The sequence below is a fragment of the Mus musculus genome, chromosome 11, assembly GCF_000001635.26.
Source record: "Mus musculus strain C57BL/6J chromosome 11, GRCm38.p6 C57BL/6J".
Classification (NCBI taxonomy): domain Eukaryota; kingdom Metazoa; phylum Chordata; class Mammalia; order Rodentia; family Muridae; genus Mus; species Mus musculus.
Genome location: NC_000077.6, coordinates 68076865 through 68099017, shown reverse-complemented (window position 1 = coordinate 68099017; position 22153 = coordinate 68076865). Strand labels below are relative to the sequence as shown.

At 42.3% G+C, this 22153-nt stretch overlaps 1 protein-coding gene and 1 pseudogene across 3 annotated transcripts in view; one reads left to right on the top strand and one right to left on the bottom strand.

The window, feature by feature from the left end:
* Stx8 (syntaxin 8) overlaps positions 1-22153 on the bottom strand; it is a 240738-nt gene that overhangs the window by 108131 nt on the left and 110454 nt on the right. The gene's annotated exons all lie outside the window — the stretch shown is intronic.
* Gm12304 (predicted gene 12304) lies at positions 3017-3469 on the top strand (annotated as a pseudogene).

Sequence of the window (22153 nt, the reverse complement as noted above, 5' to 3'; positions counted from 1 at the left end):
CAGAGGATCCCAGTTTGGTTCCCAACACTGACATAGTAGCTCACAACAATCTGTAAGTCCAGTTTTATCTGATTTGACACCCTCTTCTGGCTTCCTTCAACACTAGACACACACATGGTGCACTCTTACCCATTAAAAAATAAATAATGGGAAAAGGTATTTTACAAAAAAAAAATCAAAGTTTTAGAAACTATCAAAATTAAAAAGAAATGTTAAAGAACAGAGAGTTGATAAGAAAATTTTGGAGGTTGTGTTTAACTTTAACCTTTATAAGTAAAAGTTAAAGAAGAAAGCCTTTTGCTTTCATTTACGGAAGCTCCATCTGGGTGAAATGTCTACCTGCTTGTATTAAACATGCAATCTGAATTAATGAATGGTTTTCATGTGTCACTTTGGGTCTAAGAATGAGGCAACATTCCGTTTGCCCCACAATTCCCCAAAACAACCGAGTAATGAACCTGTGGCCACTTCATTAAGATAGTTTTTTAAAATATGTTGCATGCTGGAATTGCTGTTCTTGGTACATTTATATTTACATTGTGTACATTAGAATAAACTTTAACCTTGTAATCTGGCCTTGGGGCTATTGTCTTATGTATGTGTACTCTGTTACCTCCATGCTACTGCCTCCTTTGGAAAACCAGGTTATTCTCGATCCTTACCTCTGTGATGCCCCCCTAAATTAAAGATATTCAAGAGCTAACCCAGGGCCAGTGAAACGGCTCAGTGGGTAAAAGTTCTTGCAGTGTGAGCCTAACAAACTGAGTTTCGCACCCAGATCCCATAATAGAAGGAGAAAACTGACTTCTGAAAGCAGTCTTCTGGTCTCTACCTGCACATCAGAACATGTGCATGCGGATGTTTAATACACACACACAGGCACACACATAGGCACACACACAGGCACACACACACACACACACACACACACACACACACACACAGAGCGACTTTGGGGGAGAAAAGAAGAAATAAACTGACCATTTGAAGTCCAGTTGTTGTCTACGTAAAGGTTAATAAAAGGCAACAGGTAGACAGGTGATCTGAATCTGCTTCATTCTGTCATAATGTAACTAAGACTTGGCTTTTATAATGCGTTTTGAACAATAATTTAAGTCTGTGTCTTCTTTGAAGGGAAACAAAATAACTTAGACACTCATTCAGCTACGAGCAATAGAGATTACAATAGAGATAATGGCAGTCTATAGTTCTTACATTTCTCAGTGGGTTAAAGCCTTCCCTAGTCAGACAGCCACTGCCTCATCATTAGGAACCCTATGAAAGAAGAGACCCTTACGGTAAAGGAGACACAAACAGGATGGAGACAAATGATAGATTTCCATGCTGCCTTTTGTTACCCTGAGGGCCTAATGAGGAGGCAATGCTGTTAGCAAGGATGGCTTCTCCCTGCTTACTGAAGCACTTAAATATTTAACAAATTGTTATGTTAAACTGTTGGTAAGAAGACCCAGCAATGTCCCAAGTGCTGTCAGCATGTTCTACTTGTGTTCCAGATAGTTTCTTGGGTCTTCATTAAAGTATAAAATTATTTTATTGCATTAAAAATTATTTCTTAATTTTAAAATCTGGGGAAAAAAAGACAGAAAAGAATCATCAAGTAAGGAAAAGATATTAATGTTCTAGATATAGGCTAAGGGTGCAGCTCTGGCACTCAGAGCTGAGGCAGGGGGATGGTACAAGTTTGATTTTCTGCTAGCAAGATTTTCCTAAAATAGTGACCCATTGTTAATAATACAGAATACTACTGAACACCTGGCTTAGAGAACAAGGACTTTATGTCCTATATCCTTGCTGAAGGGGCTATTAAACAACAGGGTGATTACATTTTATTCAAATGCCAAGTCTGTATGTTTTGCCATTGAGTTAAGCCTTCCTAACCAGACACCTGCTGTCTAAGCAGGAGAATAACTTCTGTTAAGAAAATTATTTTTACTTGGGATATTCTTGCTAAATTGTAACATGACCATTAAACTTTACTTGACAAATATTTAAATATAATCATAAAATTTGGCTTATGGTACCGAATCTTCATTGTACCTACAATCTTTAGTCCCCTAGATGGGCAGTTATAAGAACAAATAACATTACAGGACAAACAAACATGGTTTAATCAGATGGAAGCATCTGTTTCCCCTAGTTAAAGACACTCTCATCAAGTCTTCAAAATCTGAGAGCTTCTCTTTTTGGAAAACATCAATGATCTTTTAATAAAAGATAACTACTGGGCATTCCGCAAAAATGAACTAAGGGCTGTGTGAACTGCCTCTGCTAAGGGAGACACTGTGTACTATTGTAAGGGATGTTTCTTTTTTTTTTTCCAATTTTTTCAGCTCCTTGGGTACCTTCTCTAGCTCCTCCACTGGGGGCCCATGTGTTCCATCCAATAGCTGACTGTGAATATCCACTTCTGTGCTTGCCAGGCACTGGCATAGCCTCACGAGAGACAGCTATATCAGGGTCCTTTCAGCAAAATTTTGCTGGCGAATTTATGAAATTCCTAGGCAAATGGATGGTTCTAGAGGGTATCATCCTGAGTGAGGTAACCCAATCACAAAAGAACTCACATGATATGCACTCACTGATAAGTGGATATTAGCCCAGAAACTTAGAATACCCAAGATACAACTTGCAAAACACATGAAACTCAAGAAGAAGGAAGACCAAAGTGTGGATACTTTGCCCCTTCTTAGAATTGGGAACGAAATACCCATGGAAGGAGTTACAGAGACAAAGTTTGGAGCTGAGATGAAAGGATGGGCCATCCAGAGACTGCCCCACCCAGGGATCCATCCCATAATCAGCCACCAAACGTAAGGGACGTTTCTAAATGAAAAGGAGGAACTCTGAGCTGTAACACCGTCTGTCCATAGGAAGCCCACAGAAGAGCAACAACTAAATAAATGAGAACAATGAGGTGATGGACTAGGTGGAAAAGACACCATGTCAGACTCCTGCCAGGCAGGTGGACCAGGTACTTCAATCACCTCTGATGCTGCAAAACTTCTCTTGCTTTCCAACTTGGGCACGGCAGAATGGCTACAACAAAGAAGGGTAGTGAGAAGAAGGACGTTCTGCCCTTAATGAGGTGGTAACCTGAGAATACACCTGAGAATACACCAGCAACATTCACAGGTGCATCCATGGAGTGGGCTTCAAGAAGCATTTCCCTCAGGCACTCAAAGAAATGCCAGAATTTGCCAGGAAGAAGAGTGTGCACACTCCAGAAGTGCGCATTGATACCAGGCTCAGTGAAGCTCCTGGGCCAAAGGGATAAGCAACACTCCACATCACTCTGAGTACGCTTGTCCAGAAAACATAGTGAGGATGAGGATTCCCCAAACAAGCTCTGCACTGTGGTAACTTATGTGCCTGTACCACGTTCAAAAAAAACCTACAGATGGTCAATGTGGGAGAACTAACACTCAGGCAAATAAAAGTTGCAGGACTGACAACAACAACAACAACAACAACAACAACAACAACAAAAAGATTCCTATTTCTCACCTCAGACTTTTATCACTTCCTAAGGTCACAACCACAAAGACTTCAGAAAGTTGAATGACTTGTTTTCAACCATATCAACTGAGGGCCCCCAAAACAGAACTGCAAATACCTCTGCTGTCTCTGCTAACTCTCACTTTTTAATAGTGCATTTCTTAACCTTCTTTTTAAAGTTTTTATAATTATTTGTGCTTTTATAATTATTTGTGTGCCTTGTCACATATGCAGAGAAACTTGTAGGAGCTGGTTCTCTCCATCCATCCACCATGTGGGTTCTGGGGTCACCCTGAGGTCACCAGGCCTGGTGGCAACCACTTTTCACCTGCTGAGTCATCTCTACTGCACTTAAATCTTTTTACATTTTGATATTTTAAACACTGTCTAAGATATTTACAATTTTTCTTAAATATTAAGAATCATGTTTATAATGCAACTGCAAATGAGATTCTTGTTTTTGTTAAATGCGTGTTTACCCTGATCTTACATAAACCAAATCTTCATGTTTAAAAAGACTTAAAAATTTCACTAATGTCATAAAAAGAATTCTTACATTATTCAGTATAATTTTGATTTAAAAAGAAAATCCAGTTTGGGGCTGGAGGGATGACTCAGCAGTTAAGAGCACTGGCTGCTATTCCTGAGGTCCTGAGTTCAAATCCCAGCACATGGTGGCTCACAACCATCTATAATGTGATCTGATGCTCTTTCCTGGCATGCAGGTGTAGATGCATAGAGAACACTCATATACATAAAATAAATGAATAAACCTTAAACAAAAAAACAGAAAGAAGAGAAAAGAAAAGAAAAAAAAAAGAAAAGAAAAGGAAAGGAAAAGAAGAGAAAATCCAGTTTCTTAAATTGGCAGGAAACTTTCTAAGTATATTTTAAAAGTCCATTTCTGAAATCCAGACTCTTAGAGGCAAAAATAATAAGCATTAGAGGGAAGAATATTGACTGGGGCCAAGAAACTGTACTGTTATGCTACTAGCACTAAAAACACTAAAAGTTATAGCAAAGTCTGGGTCTGGAGACTCTATAACACAGTCAGATTTTTTTTTTTTTTTTTTTTTTGGTTTTTCGAGACAGGGTTTCTCTGTATAACCCTGGCTGTCCTGGAACTCACTTTGTAGACAAGGCTGGCCTCGAACTCAGAAATCTGCCTGTCTCTGCCTCCCAAGTGCTGGGATTAAAGACGTGCGCCACCACCGCCCAGCACAGTCAGATTTTTGAATACCTTAGAGCAACTTTGACTATATTGATTTTTCTTATGGATACCCAAAGACTTTGGTTAACTCTCTTGATCCAAACTCTACATAAAGCAATCAGTATCTCATAATAATACTCGTGGCGTTTTTATACATCATGAATCTGTTACATAAAACAATCAGTATTTCATGATAATACTCATGGTGTTTTATACATCATGAATCTGTGTTTTCTGATCAAATGTGTTATCAAGGTGCCCTATAGAGAAGTTAGCCGGGCTAGGAATAAAATACCAAACAATGGTATCTTGGTAATGAGAAGATCATTATAAAATACTTCCTGATGTGGCCCTACTTTGCTTTCTGAATATCAAATAAAAAATGAGATGTGATTTTGCCCACCAGAACCCATGGAATCCATATTCTCACAAATGTACCTTTTAATTCTGCATGTTATTGACATGGGGGGGGGTGGTGTTTTATTGAAAAAAAAAAAAACCTTAACGTGAGACTATTATTGCTATATCTAATTTCTGATATATTACTATTCACTTATTTCTTCAAACTAAAATCTGACACATACCAAAACTATAGTACATACAAAATTACCAGTCACAATAAAATATAAAAACATAGATATTAAAGGCCAATATTGTCTAGCATTACAACCAGGCACTGGTGAGCTTATAGCTATGGAACCAGACTGGCCCAAAGTAAAACTAGAATTGGAAGATGGTTACCACCAACCCTCCAAGTATCAAATAAAATATTCAGAGTGCAGACTGCAGGAGGCGGAGTGACACACGCGTCTGATCTAGTTAAAGAGCACGTTTTTTTTCATTGGTTTAAATGCCAGTCCCTCTCCTCTTACTTTACTCCGTTACACTACGGTGCTGATTACTTGTAGGTATGATACCCCTACTATATGTCATCTAGAAATATGCCAGACACAGGGGGTGGAGAAAAATCAGGCTAGGTAAATTGATTCAGGGATCTCCCCCACTCCCACTCCCACCCCCTACCCCTTAATGTCTTTGCCAACTCTTTTTCGCTCCTGAAGATCGCTCTCCTGCCTACTCCATCCCAGCACTGAGGGACAGAAATGACATTGCACCTCTACATGTATAAAACCAACAGGGAGAATTAAGTTTCAGGAGAAAGCTACACTTGCTCTTGATCCTACAAGGCTGGTTGGCCCATTAAAGCTTCCACGGTGTAGGGAGGCAGAAGGCTGCAGACCCACAAGCCAGGTGATCCTGGGCCCTTTTGAGCCCCCTCGATAGCCAGTCTTTGCCCACCTCTGTGTCTGACTTAACATTTTCCTGACTACGAGGGAAAATCTTTGGGAATGGATTAACTGAGAAGACACAAACTTCTACCAAGTCAAAAGGTAAGAATGCCATCAGCTAGCACTTGAGACCAGGGCAGACATCTCCCTGCTTTGGGTGATTGGTCTAAGTAATGTTCTTACAGATACAGTTTGGAAGTGCCTTGATTTACAACTTTCTAAATTCCAGAAAATCATTTCCATACTGGGGCATATTATCCAGGGTAATCTGGACTATAGGGCACACTCATTTGGTTTAAGAATAAACTATCTCTTACTCTCTGTGAAGTGACAGCCTCGTGTTGGGTTCTTCCCCTCTTCCCTCCTGCATTTCTCTCTAGGACTGGGTTTCACTATGTAGCACAGGCTGGCTTCAAACTCAGATTCTCCTGACTCAGTCTCTGTCTGAGTCTTGGGGTTACAGGCCTGTGCCAAAACCTCTGGCTCAGTTAAAATTTCAAGTAGTTACAAAATAGTTATTCCATTAAATAAGCATTCATTAACTAGTAGCCCATTGTTGAATACTTTGAATACTTTGCTTTTAAATCATGAGTCAATGAATTATTTCCTCCATTAGCATTTCATCTCTAGTATCATTTCCTTAACAAAGTGTGATTATGACGGCTTTATGGACTTTGAACCTATCTGCCAAATTACATTTTAAAAGGCTCATATTGCCAGTGTTGGTTGGTTTGATAGAATTTATTCCACTTGTCAGTTACTATGACCTCAGACGGATATTTCCTAAGCCAGGGAGCCTAGGGGAATTCCCACCCTGCAGACCACAGCTCTTAAGGTGGGAATTTCCCTAACCACAGTCTATTAAGAACAAATTAAACACAGGTTTTGGAATACAGGCTGGGAAACAACCAGCTGATTATTCTAGATTCATGACAGTTGAGCCTCCAAAGAGAAATACCTCCTGGGAAGTATTTGCATTTGGTTCCAAGAAGCCCCTTCCATTTCTATCACATGTTGATTTGTGACACCAAGTGCTTTTGCATCAGAAGACAAAAGCCCACCACGTAAAGGCAGTACACTGGCAAGGGAGGCAAGGGAAAGCCGTGAGAAATACTGGGTGCTGTCAACTAGTGGACTCTAGAGTTCATAAGTTTTCTATTCTCATAAAATTTCCTATTTTAATGTCAATAGATCCTACATAAAGGCAGTACATATACTATATATTTTTAGGTGAATTTTATGGTTTTTTTTGTGTCATAATGGACTCTGGAGCTGTAAAATCATTATGACTTTACTATTACTAATAATACTTAAAGCCTTTTTTTTTTTTTTTTTAATAGTGAGCAAAGAACTTTTCTTTCTTTTCTTTTTTTTTTTTTTTGAGACAGGGTTTCTCTGTGTAGCCCTGGCTGTCCCGGAACTCACTTTGTAGACCAGGCTGGCCTCGAACTCAGAAATCCACCTGCCTCTGCCTCCCAAGTGCTGGGATTAAAGGCATGCGCCACCACTGCCTGGCAAGAACTTTTCTTAAAGCTACTAGTTCAGGGGCTGGAGAGATGGCTCAGTGATCAACCACCTTTGTTGCTCTTCTAGAGGACCCAAGTTTAATTTTTAGCATGGAGGCTCCTAACTGCCTGTAATTCTATGCCCAGGGTATCTGATGCTTTCTTTAGACCTCCATGGGCACCAGGTGTGCATGTGGTGCACATACGTGTGTGTGTGTGTGTGTGTGTTTGTATGTATAGTGAAACACCCATACACACATTTAAATAAATAAAAATTCTAAAGTTATTAGTTTAAATTCCTACCTATGGGTTTCCTATTGCAGGGCACCTGGTAGGAACTCCTGCAGTGCTTCTGGAAGCCACCACTCTGGAAGCCACTCCATGGGGATGTCCCCTTGCCTGTTCACACCTTACACATGGTGGGGCGAGGGGAGGCAGTGAGCAGGGGCAGGTTAGGCAGAAAGCAAGGACCCCTGTCATGTTTTCTCCGCACCTCAAACCAGAGCCTTTCATCTGGGTCTGAAATGTGCAACAGAGGCCTGTGCTAAGACCCTTCCCAACTGCCAAACAAATGGACAGGGAGCTCTGTGTACAAAGAGCCAAGAGGTGCAAGAAAGAGCTCAAATAAAGGAACATCCAAGGAATACTCCCAAGACGAAGCCATTAGACACTAAGTCAGTGTCACAAGCTCAGACCTACCAAAAGGCAACAATGTCACACCCTTGACAACACTAAGACAGAACCCTGACTGTTAAAGAAACAAGGAAGGCAGTTACTGTACACTAGGGGCGAGCTTTAGGAAATATGCCCCAGAAGACAGAAAAGGGCATAAAAAGGACGAAACATGTTAGCAAATAAAACTGAGAGGTGGGGGATAAAGAGCTGGGAAGACAGATGAGATAACCATCAAGTAAAAGAAAGAGGACTTTTCTCTGATGTGGTAAACACTGAGTCTTCCTGTAGGAACAACCAAAATGTAAGCATTAGGTATCCGTCGTGGACAGTGTTTATCATCTGCAGAGATTGCGCCTGCGGTTCCTAACATTCAGAATACAGATACAATTCTGCAAGCATTAGGACAGCAGCAAGGGAGGAAACTCCCCAATAAAGGAAGGACACGATCTATCACACAGCATCCAGGAAATACCAGCAAACAATGGGGTAAAGAGATGTGGGGACAAATGACTGTGATCTGGGGGGACTCAGAATCTAGCCACTCGAAGCCTGCATCTGCACTAACCACAGTACCAGCCACTAGGGAGACTGAAGTGAGGTGACAGCTTGAGCCCAGGAGCTGGAGCCACATGGGTGACATAGGAAGGACCTCTATCCAAAACAAAGAAACCATCCTTGAGGGGCTATGGTGTACTCACAAAGAAAGAGACCGCAGGCAACTGCACACGGAGTCAGAGACTACTCGCCCATCTCTGGAATGCAGGGAATGAGGTCATAGAAAAGGCATGAAGCGGGATCAAACTACACAGGTTTGCTAAAGTGCTTAGTGCCTCACAGGATGCAATCACTCACATCTTCTGGCTGTGGCAGGCAGCCTTTGGCCATCGTGCCTCTTAGCCGCCATTCCGTCCCTCCTGGATTTTTATTCTTCCCAGGCTGCACTTGCAGTGAAGTTTGTGGGGTCTGTGGCAGCATCAAAAAAATTGTCTGAGTCGCTAGCTGACTACCCATCTTTAATTTCCATATATTTAAAACCACCAAGAGCTGCCACATTTTCAAACTCCAGCAAGATCACCTGACTACTTTTTTTCCATGGCAGATGCTTTTGTTAGTAACTAGAGCATCGTGTCAGAACACAAAGTGAGTGTCGGCAAGACCAAACAGTAAATACCACATGCTAAACTCATTCCGATTAGCAGAACTATGTGGCGGAGAGACTTTGCCTCACGCTGCACTAATGCTCCCCGTGTGTGGATGGGATCTGTTGGGCCAGCTTCCATTTGCAGATTCCATTTGCGGATTCCATTTGCAGAGAGAGTGACAGAAAACATGATAAACGAACAGTATGTCATAACAAAGAATTACACGGGTGTATGTGTATATACAAATATTTCTGTTTCTATGTCTGTATATGCATGCATAGATTTATATGTTAGAAAGCATATTCTAAATTTTTTGCAAACATACAACATTTATGTCTGAACAACATGTCAGAGACAATATTGTAATATCACTTACAAAGGACATTTATGTACCACACACATACCATTTCCCCACCAAAATATTTTTCAATATTTTCAGTCAGGGGTTGTGGCTCATGCTGATAATCCAAGAACTTAAGGGCAGGATTGCCACCAGTTTGAGGCCGGCCTGGGTTATACAATGAACACCCTGTCCTTCATATTGTTTTCAGATAATGAAGAAATGAATGGGGAGGAGGGGACTCAAGTTGGTTGAGTCATTATATAATAACAGAAGCTATAAATCACAGTAGTCAGTGATACCACAGAGCTTGAATCCAGGGACAGCACAGCCATGAAACTAGGAGCTAATTAACATTTCCATATTGGTTGTGAAATACAAGTAACTCCAATCCACAGTTGAGTCAATTATCACAAAGTGTGTATTTTTTAGTGTCTGTGTAGTACTGAGGACTGCACCCCAGGACCTAGAGCACACAGGACAAGCGTTCTGCCACTCAGCTCCAGGCCCAACCCTAATAATCAGGATGCGGCTATCCCAGTCACATTTTACCTAGGCCAAGAAAGGAGGCTGGAGAAACCCTAATATCATCCTCTCCATCCCACTCCCCCTAATTACTACTTCCTTATCTCTCTCTGAAAAGTAACTCCTATTGTGACTTTCAAAAAACACACAAAAAGAAAAAAAATCTCACCTGTTTGCACCTAGTTTTGTCTTCTGTAAAAGGTCAAAGATTTATTCTTTGCAACCCCCTATGTAACAGATAATTCAGGAAGAATCACTAGCTGACATTAAAAATTGATGGAATAGCGTCTTTAAAGATCAAGTTTCATTGTATCAGTTTATAGTTAGATCCCTATAGAATTGCTACAAGCTTGGATTTTAACCTAAGCAGGAGCTAAACAACATAAAAGAAATCCACACTGAGACAATTGTAACAAGTAATGAAATCTAAAGTCAAAGAAAACTTAAGAGAGCCAAAGGAAAGATACACAGGTGTGGTTTTCTCAACAGAAATCACAGAGGCCAGAAAGAAATGCAAGGGCATTCTTTTTTTTTCCCCATGGGCATTCTTAACCTGCTAATAAGACTTGGCAATACAGAATTTTGAATTCAGGAAAAATATCTTTAAGAACATAGGTGAAATAAAGACACTCAGGGCTATGGGTAGATATCTGTAGTAGAGTGCTGGTCTCTCCATGCAAGGGTGGGCTCTATCCACTGTACTGCAGAACGAAACTCCTCAAAACCCACAACAATCAATCAACCAACCACACTGTCAGTGGAACAAACCCTCAAACAATCATTCAAGAAAGTTCTTCAAACAGTGAAGTGGAAACTTACGGGTTTTTTGGGGACACAGTTGGATAGTGCTTTGCTGGGGTAAATACATAAAAGGGCGTTTAGCTGAAGCAGACACAGGTAAAAGGATGTTGTGATAAAGCAAGCACGTGAAAGGACACGTGATCAAGGATTCTTTGCTAACAACACACATGTATTGGTCGCCTTACATTGTGTAGTTGAGCTGCATTTGTTGGGACTCCACAGAGAGAAACAAAACTTCCGGTGGTGTGCCCAGGCTTTCTTGCCACTTCCACAGACTCAGGCTGATTGGCAGTGTGTCATGCTAAGGCAAGACACATGCTGGGGCAAGACCTGTGGAGGACACGTGATGCTTGGAGGATATAAATAAAACTCATTGTACAGTGACGGGGGCTGAGCAATACTTGTGGATCTCGAGTCTTCACTGATCTTTGCTTCCCTCAGAGGCACAGCAGAGAAGTTCTCCTGGTCCCTCCTGCTGACTGGAGCCGAGGCTGAGGCATGGCTGTCTCTGCTAGGTCGTGCCACCACTGCTGATTCCTGCTCGCTATCCCGATTCTCCTGAACTAGACTGCTGGTGTATCTGGGAAGTGCTTGTGAGTGGGCTGAGCTGCTGCTGCTGCTAACCTGTGAACTGAACTGCCGATTTCCAGACAGCACAGATGGGAGTTGCTCCAAAGAACTATTTCTAAACAGGTCCACTTCCCCGTATCCTTCCTTTTCCACTACCTCTGGTAGATGGTGGGCTATAAGGGAGGTTAAAGCATTTAAGAACCATCATTAAAAATAGGATTTGAGTGGCTGGTGAGATGTCTCAGTGGTTAAGAGAGCCGACTGCTCTTCCAAAGGTCCCGAGTTCAAATCCCAGCAACCACATGGTGGCTCACAACCATCTGAAACGAAATCTGATGCCCTCTTCTGGAGTGTCTGAAGACAGCTACAGTGTACTTACATATAATAAATAAATGAATTAAAAAAAAACATTGTAAAACTTAATTAAAAATAGGATTTGAAAAAAAGAATTAAAGTTACAAGACAGAAAGGAAACAAAACTCATAAGAAGCCTGAGACATTGGGAAGGCTAAGAAGTGGCAGTATCTATATAGAAACTTATCAGCTTAGTTTGCAGAAAGTACATATGTTGGCAACTGGTAGCAAACCTTACGGTGTCAGGGTTTTTGACATGCATAAGTGTAAGCCGTGAGCTGCCATGTGAGTGCTGGGAATCAAACCTGGGTCTTCTAGAAGATCAGTCAGTGTGCTTAACCGCTGAGCTATCTCTCAAAACCCAATAAAACACATCTCAAGACTTGAGAGAGCAGCAGCGTAAGGAAGCTCAGGGACGGAGAGATGAATCAGTTGGTACAAAGTGTGGCATGCACGTGTGATAGGAGGTGGAGACTGGAGGATCCGCTGGCCTGCCTGGCAGCACTCATGACCAAACACAATGAGGGAGCCACCTGAGGAAGGACACCCGAAGTTGTCCTCTGACCTCCACATTCGTGCACATATGCACGCACACAGTGAGCAGACTGTGCTCTGTCTACCAGACCGGCCAGAGCAGCTGCTGTTGACCATGCTGGGAGCTGCTCAGAGAGCACAGGAGGGAGGAAAGGAGGGAGCAATCAACTCCACTTGAAGCAGTAAACATGCCAAATGTGGGAAGGGAAGACAGCCAGACCAGACCAGCGCATTACTGAAAGCTCAGAGTATTTAAAACCATAACAACAACGACTAATATTTACTGAAAATGTGCCATATGCTAAGCGATCATTTCCCAGTCGTGAGGTGGACAGAGTTAGTTATAAAGTTATAAGAAATTCTGCACTACTGATCAGCCAGCATATTTAAGGTATGAAATACAAATGAAAGCAAAATTTTTCATTAGGCTTATGGATCTTTATTATAGTAAAATATTCATAGTAAAGATGAAAAGCAAAGGCTGAGGGTGTTCTGTGGTAGAATGCCTGCACAGCACACATGTGGCCCTGGGTTTGACCCTTGACACTGCCAATGACAACTAAGAATCTCCTTACCAGCAACACTGGCAGACGGTTACCTTGCATATACCAAACTGCTGCTGAAGACACGAATATAGGGGCTGGAGAGATGGCTCAGCGGTTAAGAGCATGGACTGCTCTTCCAGAGGTACTGAGTTCAATTCTCAGCAACCACACCAGCAAGAGTGTACTCATATACATAAAATAAGTAATTCTTTTTTTTTTAAAGATTTATTTATTTTATGTATCTAAGTACACCATTGCTCTATTCAGACACACCAGAAGAGGGCATCAGATCTCATGCCCTCACAACAGATGGTTGTGAGCCACCATATGGTTGCTGGGAATTGAACTCAGAACCTCTGGAAGAGCAGTCAGTGCTCTTAACTGCTGAGCCATCTCTTCAGCCCCAAATAAATAATTCTTTAAACAAAAAAACAGTTATGTTATTTTTTAAAAAAGACATGACTATAACCAGAGTGTGGTCCAGGTCCTCTTAGGCCTTCATACTATCCAGCCCTGGGAAGTCCTTTCCAGTTTGCTTAGTTGACAGTCTGGTTTTTCTCTTGGAAGGAAATTATTACATGCTAAAAATACCTTCTGCTTACACCATCCAAAACAATTATACAGTAATACAAATGTGGGCTGAAACTGCACAGAAAGATACAATATAGGTCATTAGGATTAGTAAGCATCCAAGTAAGCAGTGTGTGTGTGTGTGTGTGTGTGTGTGTGTGAGAGAGAGAGAGAGAGAGAGAAAGAGTAGGAGTGAGTGTGTGAGAGTGAGTGTGTGTGTGTGAGAGAGAGAGTGTGAGTGTGGAAGTGTGTGTGTGGGAGTGAGTGTGTGTGAGAGTGAGTGTGTGTATGTGAGAGAGAGAGTGTGAGTGTGGAAGTGTGGGTGTGGGAGTGAGTGTGTGTGAGAGTGAGTGTGTATGAGAGTATGTGTGTGTGAGCGAGTGTGTGTATGTGAGAGTGAGTGTGTGTGTGTGTGTGAGAGAGAGAGAGAGAGAGAGTGGGAGTGAGTGTGTGTGAGAGTGTGTGTGTGTGAGCGAGTGTGTGTGTGTGAGAGTGAGTGTGTGTGTGTATGTGTGTGCTAGGGGCAAACAGAAGCTAGAGGAGCACATCTGACACCTTCCTCTATCATTCTCTGCCTTATTCCTTTGAGCCTGGGTCCCTCCTGAACCTGGAGCTGTGCTAGTGGCCAGCACGCTCCACCCATCTTCCCATCTCCACCTTCCATTATGCTGGGGCTGGAGCCTCACGTTCAAGCACACCCAGCTTTTCTATCGATTTTATCTATTTATTTACCTATTTATTTCATGAGCCCTGGAACCTAAACCTAAGTCTTCACGCTTGCACAGCATGCTCTCGACGCATGGAGCCTCCCTCTCTCTTCTTAGCTCCCAATCCATATTGTTTTGTTGTTTTTTTTTAACTATTTGCATATGTGTGCATGTGCACTGTATACATATACACACTTGTGTGATATACGTGTGGAAGGCTGAGGACAACCCTGGGTGCTGGTCCTCCTCACCTAGCCGGCCTGAAAGCTTCCGGGGGTTTGCTTCTCATCTCCCTGTAGGATGCACTGGAGTTATAGACATGGGTGCTATGGCAACCAGCTTTACATGGGTTCTGGGATTCAAACTCAGCACACTGATGTGGAAACATTTTACCCACTAAACCATCTCCCCAACACAATGTTCTTTTTTTGTTTTTTTTTTTTTTTTGTTTTTTTGTTTTTTCGAGACAGGGTTTCTCTGTGTAGCCCTGGCTCTCCTGGAACTCACTTAGAAATCCGCCTGTCTCTGCCTCCCAAGTGCTGGGATTAAAGGCATGTGCTTCTACTGCATGGCTACGGTGCTCTTTTAATTTTGAATGTGCAGGGCTGGAGTCAGCTCAGTGGTGAGAGCTCATATGCTCTCACAGAGGACCCAGGTTCAGTTCCCTGCACTTCTGTCAGGGGGCTCACAACTGCTCTAAGTCCAGCTGCACAGAATATGGCGCCTCCTTTAGCCTCTGCAGGCATTGCACTAAAGTACACAAACAAATGCACACACATCGTTTTTTTTTTTTTTAAGATAAATTTCAAACTTAAAAAAAAATCCATATGAAAACAGAAACATTTTTAAGTCTTTAAAAAAAAAATGACCGAGCTCCGAGAAGATAGCATCAGCCTGAGAGTGAAGACATCGAGCTCAGAGCACTGCATAGCTGTCTCACTGAGTCATCGAACAGCCCTTTCTGGCCCTTCAACAAGATGCTTACTGTAAAAAATCAAAATTCTTTGCTAAATGTGTTACACATATGCACAAACAAAGCCAACCTAAACCAAGCTGACAAGAACAACAACAGAAAACAACCAAGCAAAACCCATCTCCATTGTGTGAGAAGCCTGCAGTTCTGATGATGCCTTGCCCGGCTCAGACTGCAATGATTTACAGATAACCAACATGTGTTTCTTAGCAACCTGCATGCAGGAAAGGTTATGATATAGTGTATGATTTCAATTATATGACATCCCAGGAAAGACACAGCTACAGAGAGAGTAAAACAATCCTGGTTGCCAGGAGTTTAAGAGGAGGAGAAGGCTGCAGAGGTGACTCACAGGAATTTTTTAGGACAGTGAAAATATTCTGTATAATATTGTAATGGTGGCTAGGTATTATACATTTGTCAGAATTCATAGACTGGACAGAGTATTTACATTACTTTATTTTATTTTCTTATGAATTATAAATTTGTAAATATAATTTATTTTTTAAAAAAACAAAAATTATAAAATAAATTATAAACAAAAACTTCCTTATTTTACATAACTTTTATCATTTTGGAGGTTGTAGGTTAACAATAACAAAGACTGTTAAAAGAGCAACTGTCTATCTAATAAATGCATAAAACGCACTGTTATCAAAGTATAGGAAGAAGCGCTGAGCGACAGTTTTAGAATGGGCATTATCTAACAGGACCAAAGGTAAAAGCACAGAAGCCCGGATTCTAGGTAACCACACTGGTTCCCCTGGGAGATGCAGTAACTCTCCTCTCACTGCTATAATCACCCACCGGAACTGAAGCACTAAAGACACGGAGGGCTGATGAAGAGAGCCAGAGACTCACTGGTGAGCGGTTTACAGATGAGCAAGGGAATGAGTCTAGAACAACACCCACGGCGATGAATTAAACTACAGACAGCGTGAGCTCATGGTTACCTTAATACAGATACGGGCGGCTATGTATGGATATGGACACTGAGTTACTATTATGTATGCACTATGCTAGTAAATGCATGCATCATTCATTCTATGCTTTGTGTATCTAGAAGACTTAAGACCACCAATACTCCCTAGAGCACCAAGTATACCAACATGCAGGCTTGGTGACTCCGAACCATCCTCCAGCAAAGCCAACCAAGAACCCCTAGAAAAACAACTGCTTTTAAAACCGAGACAGAAAATATGAACTATGTAACCCTGAAGTATCTTGTAGACTAGATAAGATGTGGCCAAGAAGCCCAGTGGTAGCAGACGCAGATGTGCAAACCATAGGCATTCCCAAAGGCCAAGAGGGATCTAAACAACAAAGTAAATAGTTTAAGAATAAAATCCAGAGGAGGGGGGCTGGAGAGATGGCTCAGTGGTTAAGAGCACTGACTGCTCTTCTGGAGGTCCTGAGTTCAAATCCCAGCAACCACATGGTGGCCCACAACCATCTATAAAGAGATCTGATGCCCTCTTCTGGTGTGTCTAAAGACAGCTACAGTGTATTTACATATAATAAATAAATAAATCTTAAAAAAGAAAAATCCAGAGGAGGGCTCGTGAGACTGCTCACTGGGTACAGTGCTTGTGGTGCATACCTGCCACAACCTGAGTTTGATTCCCAGAACTCATGGGAAGGTGGCAGGAGAGAATCGACTCCACTCATGCTAAGGTGGCAGGAGAGAATCGACTCTACATAGTTGCCCTTTGTGTGCACCAGCTCACATTAAAAAAAAAGTTCAAAAAGTAGAAAAATGACCGAACAAATTTATAGCTGAGGGGGGAGAATCACATCCCTCCTGTTTATTTGCAAATGGTTCATACAGACACTGCACTTCTCAGGACCCGGGTGTAACTCCCCACTGGGAGACAGGCTGCATGCTGTGCCTGCCTTTCAAAGAATCCAAGCAGAGGAAAAAGGAATATTAGTGACCTTACAGTGAAGAAGCCTAAAAAATGAAATGAGTCACAAATCAAGTCGCTAGCCTGTCACCTTGATGCAATAGGATAAGAATGGTACTTCTCCCTGGTTTTCTTCCCAGGAACTCACAGCCCATGTTACCACAAGGAAACCATCACGGCCATCCAAGACAGGCAAGATTCCATAAACACCTGAGCATGGGGTTTTATGAGATGCCTCAGTGGGTAAAGGCTCTTGCTGCCAAGTCTGATGAACCGTTTTGATCCCCAAAATGTACACAGTGCATGAAGGAGAAATGAAGGAGAGAGCCAACAAATTGTCCTCTGACCTCCACATGTGTGGTGCTATGACACACCTACACACACACACACACACACACAAATGTGTGTGCACACAGAAATAAGTAAATGAAGTAAGTGTAATAAAAAATGTAAATACTGGACTGGTATTCCTCAAAACTGTCAACAGCATGGGAAACAAGAACAGCATGAGAAGCTGTCATAGGATAGAGATGACATCAAAGGGGCTGGAGAGATGGCTCGGCAGTTAAGAGCACTGGCTGCTCTTCCAGAGGGCCTAAGTTCAATTTCCAGCAGCCACATGTCAGCTCACAACCATCTGTAATGAGATCTGGTGCCCTCTTCTGGTATGAAGGTGTACATGCAGATAGAACACTCAAACATAAAATAAGTTAAAAAAATAATTAGAAAGAAGAAAAGAAATGACATCAAATGAAGACTCAGAAAGCTATGGGCTTCATTCCTAATACTTCTACATAGGCTCACTAACGGTCATAAATACCATATCATACTAACACAAGAAGGCAGGCATGGGGCATGTGAGAGTTCTGGGTATTGTTTCTCAATTTCTCTGCTAATCTAAAACTATGTTATAAACAAAATCAAACTTATAGTCAACACTGACTTTAAGAGTGACACATTAGGGAAGTCCTTTTCCCCAAGATGAGGAATGACATGAACACATTATAGAATGGTTAACAACTGCCACGAGCAAGGTCAATTTCCATCCATCTGGAGGACAGGGCTGTGAGGCAAGCACCACAAGGATGCTAGAGGTCATGTGATCTCTCCCAAGTCACACAGCTGGTTTTCAGTGGAGCCGGGGCTGCCGAATTCTAGAGGCTTTTTCGTAACACCCAGAAAGAAAAAGAAGACATCAGCTCACACCTCCCAAGATGCCTTGTTTGTTCGTGTTTGCTCTGCTTCCTTTGAAAGATGAGACTTTTCAACTTCCCTTCATAAAGGTCTTCTGGGAGGAAATGCCCATTACTGTTTACTAAGATGAACATTTTACCTTACTAGCCTCCTCTAGTTTCACTTCTGTTTGCTGTGATAAAATGGCCTGACAAAAAGCAACTTAGGGGAGAAAGGGCTCTATTTTAGCTCACGGTTCCATGATACAGCCTGTGATAGCAGGTGACTTGAGGCAGCAGGAACTTGAGACAGTTGGTCTTATCACATACAAAGTCAAAGCAGAGTGAAATGGATGCATATATGTATCAGATGCTTGATTGTATGCAGCTAGATTTCTCCACTCTTCTAAAGCTCAGGACACCCTGCCTAGGGAATGTGGTCCTGGCACAATGGCGTTTGGTCTTGCCACTTTATGAAGACAGTCCTCCAGAGACCTTCCAGTCAACCCAATGTAGACGATCCCTCATTGGCAAATGAGGTTGCTCAAGTTGACAATTAAAGCTAAGCATTCCACTTATCGACTTTTGCATATTGAACAGAATTGCTTAAATCTTACAAACTTCGGCATATAAGACTTGTTCTAAAACTGTGTGAGCTCTTGTTATGCTGTTCTCCTGCTAGGAAAGCCATGATTTACAAATGTCAAGTTGAAGGTCAGAACACACTCCCAGCTGTTAGTCCAAACCATTTGCTAACATTTCTACACTCACAATGATAAAAGCCTTGGATAATGTTTATGCCTCTATTATATCATTTAATCCTTTAGAGAGTATTTCATTAAGTATCCAGACTGACCACAAAGCCCTGGACCTACCAAACCTTGAAAGTACTGATGCTTAGATAGAAGCCACATAGCCACACTTACTGATGTACCCCACTTCTATCCCACCTACTGGAACGCTGTTCTTCTTGAGAAAGAGGCTATGCCTCAAATTTCATAGGATCTGTCTATCAGAGATAGTTCAATTTCTCGGTGGTTAGTCCATCCCAGTCAGACCTTAGCCTTTATTCCTGTATCTCAGTGTCTGCTGCAAGTTCAGATTTGTGTGACATGGTGTGTCCTAGTTAGCTGCTGTTGTTGTTCTTGAGACAGAATCTCACTACGTCCCTCTGCTGGCCTGGACCTCTTTATGTAGACCTGGCTGGACCTCTTTATGTAGACCTGGCTGGACCTCTTTATGTAGACCTGGCTGGACCTCTTTATGTAGACCTGGCTGGACCTCTTTATGTAGACCTGGCTGGACCTCTTTATGTAGACCTGGCTGGACCTCTTTATGTAGACCTGGCTGGACCTCTTTATGTAGACCTGGCTGGACCTCTGTCTCTGCCTCTGGAATTAAAGACACGCGGCTCAGGCTTTAGTTGGCCCCCTAGTTACATTTGAGTCATCTCAGACAGGATTGCTCAGATCAGATTGGCATGGGAAATATCTGTGCAGGATTATCTTCATTGTTAACTGATGTGGGAGGACCCAGCCTGCTGTAGGTGGTCCTGGCAGGTGGTCCTGGGATGTATTTTAAAAAAGCTAGCCAAGCACAGGATAGTGAGCGAGCCAGGAAGCAGTGTTTCTCCACGGTTTCTACTTCAAATTCCTGCCCTGACTTCCCCCAGTGGTGGACTGCTGCCTGTAAGCTGAAGGGAACCCTTTCCTTCCCTAAGCTGCTTTCTATCTAAGTGTTTTATCACAGCAACAGGAAGAAAACAAGAATGCATGGTTGAAACAAAATATGTTAGTCCCCTAAGAGAACATGAGAGACTGGAAACCTTAATGTCTTTTAGGCCTTCACGAAACAGACTAGCTTTTCAGTAATAAAGAAAACTGTATTACTTCTAAATTAACTTTCTATCACCTGTTTCCATATACTCAAGGAGTTTAAAAATACACGATGGCTCCAGGAAGACTAATTATACCTTACCTCATTTGGTCCTCCACTGCTGAGAGTGAAGGAAAACTGTGGTGTGCTTACAGATGTTAAAACAGGCTTATGAAAACTCTGTGGCTTGTCCACTTCAGATCTCTCACATGTGGTGGAGCACAAGATGTTGGAGGTGGGGAGGTGTCCTCTGGATTTTAATGCAAAAGCTTTGCTCAGGGGTGCATGCCATGTACAGCTCAGATTTCGGTCTAACTGCAGACTAAACATAGTCTGCATTTTTCTCATTCCTTAGAAACATCACCTTGACTTCTCCAGATTTCCTCTTCTTACAGATCTCAGAGATGCCCAGGTAGTTGGATAAGACTTGGGTGCCAAGGATTTTGCAATGCACGCACACACACACACACACACACACACACACACACAAAGAGAGAGAAAGAGAGAGAGAGCACAATACTTGGATAAGTTCTTTCTCTTCTTCTCCATTTTAGTAAGATTATAATCAAGACAGGAGGAGAGAGCCCATGTGTATGCATGCATGCGTGCGTGCCTGCATGTGTGTATTTCTGTGGTGTTTCTTCTCCCACTTTCTTCTCTTCATACCACCCCAACCCTAGGTTTTTAGTTTTAGTAAAATTTTTAAGGTTATCTTTCTACTGATTCACATATTAAAATGAGGCACATGAGCCGGGCGTGGTGGCACATGCCTTTACTCCTGGCACTTGGGAAGCAGAGGCAGGCGAATTTCTGAGTTCGAGGCCAGCCTGGTCTACAGTGAGTTCCAGGACAGTCAGCGCTACACAGAGAAACCATGTCTCGAACCCCCCCCCCCCCAAAAAGAGGCACATGAACATTGAACGAAGAGCATCAGAATGAAGAGAAATTTTCTAAGCTTTCAGCGTTTTACTGTGGAGAACTGAATAGGAGCTTTACAGAGAAAGCAGAGGTCTAATGGAGCACCCCCACAATTCAAACCAGACAACTGGTTCCCCCCCAAACCTTCCACCCTGCAGGGAAAGCATGGTGCTCTTTAAACACACAACCTTGAGGTGTTCACGGTCCATAAAACCTTCCTTCAGATGCTCTTAGAGAGTGTGTTCTACCAAGACAGCAACGGGAAGAAAGAAGGCAGACAGGGAGCATGCAGGCATGAGCATTGCAGTCAGGGGTACTGGACTTCCTGTATGATGGAACAGGAAGAGGCAGGAGGGTCAGGCAGGAGCCTAGGCAGTCGTTCAGGTCGAACAAGGGAGTTAAAGGACTGGGGAAAGCAAGCACTGGCCAATTAAAAGGTGAAATTCATAGGCAAACTACAAATATTGCACCAGCACACAGGAATCCCACAATCCTAGCTTAAGGATAGGTCTGAGTGGTGAATGTGTCAGCACAGGTAGCTAAGCAAATCCAAAACCAAAAAGCAATTACCGGCTTTAGAGGGAAAGCGTGTACTAATGAAATAAAGATCTAATCATAGCACACACTGTGGCTCAACCACAAACAATATTTCCATAGTCATAGCCATCAACACGGTTTAATGGAAATGTGTGTGGGATGGGAGACAGGGAAGCTTTCAGGCTCACTGAAAGTTACAATGACATCTCCCTTAGGAAGAAATCAGCAAGCCAACATGGAAAACTCTATGAAATAGCAGCCCATTCCAGTGAGAAATAGATAGTGCTGGGCGTGGTGGCTCATGCCTTTAGCTTCAGCACATGGGAAGCAGAGGTAGGTGGAGCTGTATGAGTTTGAGGCCAGTCTGGTGTGTCTAACTAGCTCCATGCGAGTGAGACCCTGTGTCAAAAACAAAACAAAGCAAAGCAACAACAACAAAATGATAAAAAAAAAAAAGAAAGAAAGAAATATAGGTAATAATGAACGCTGAA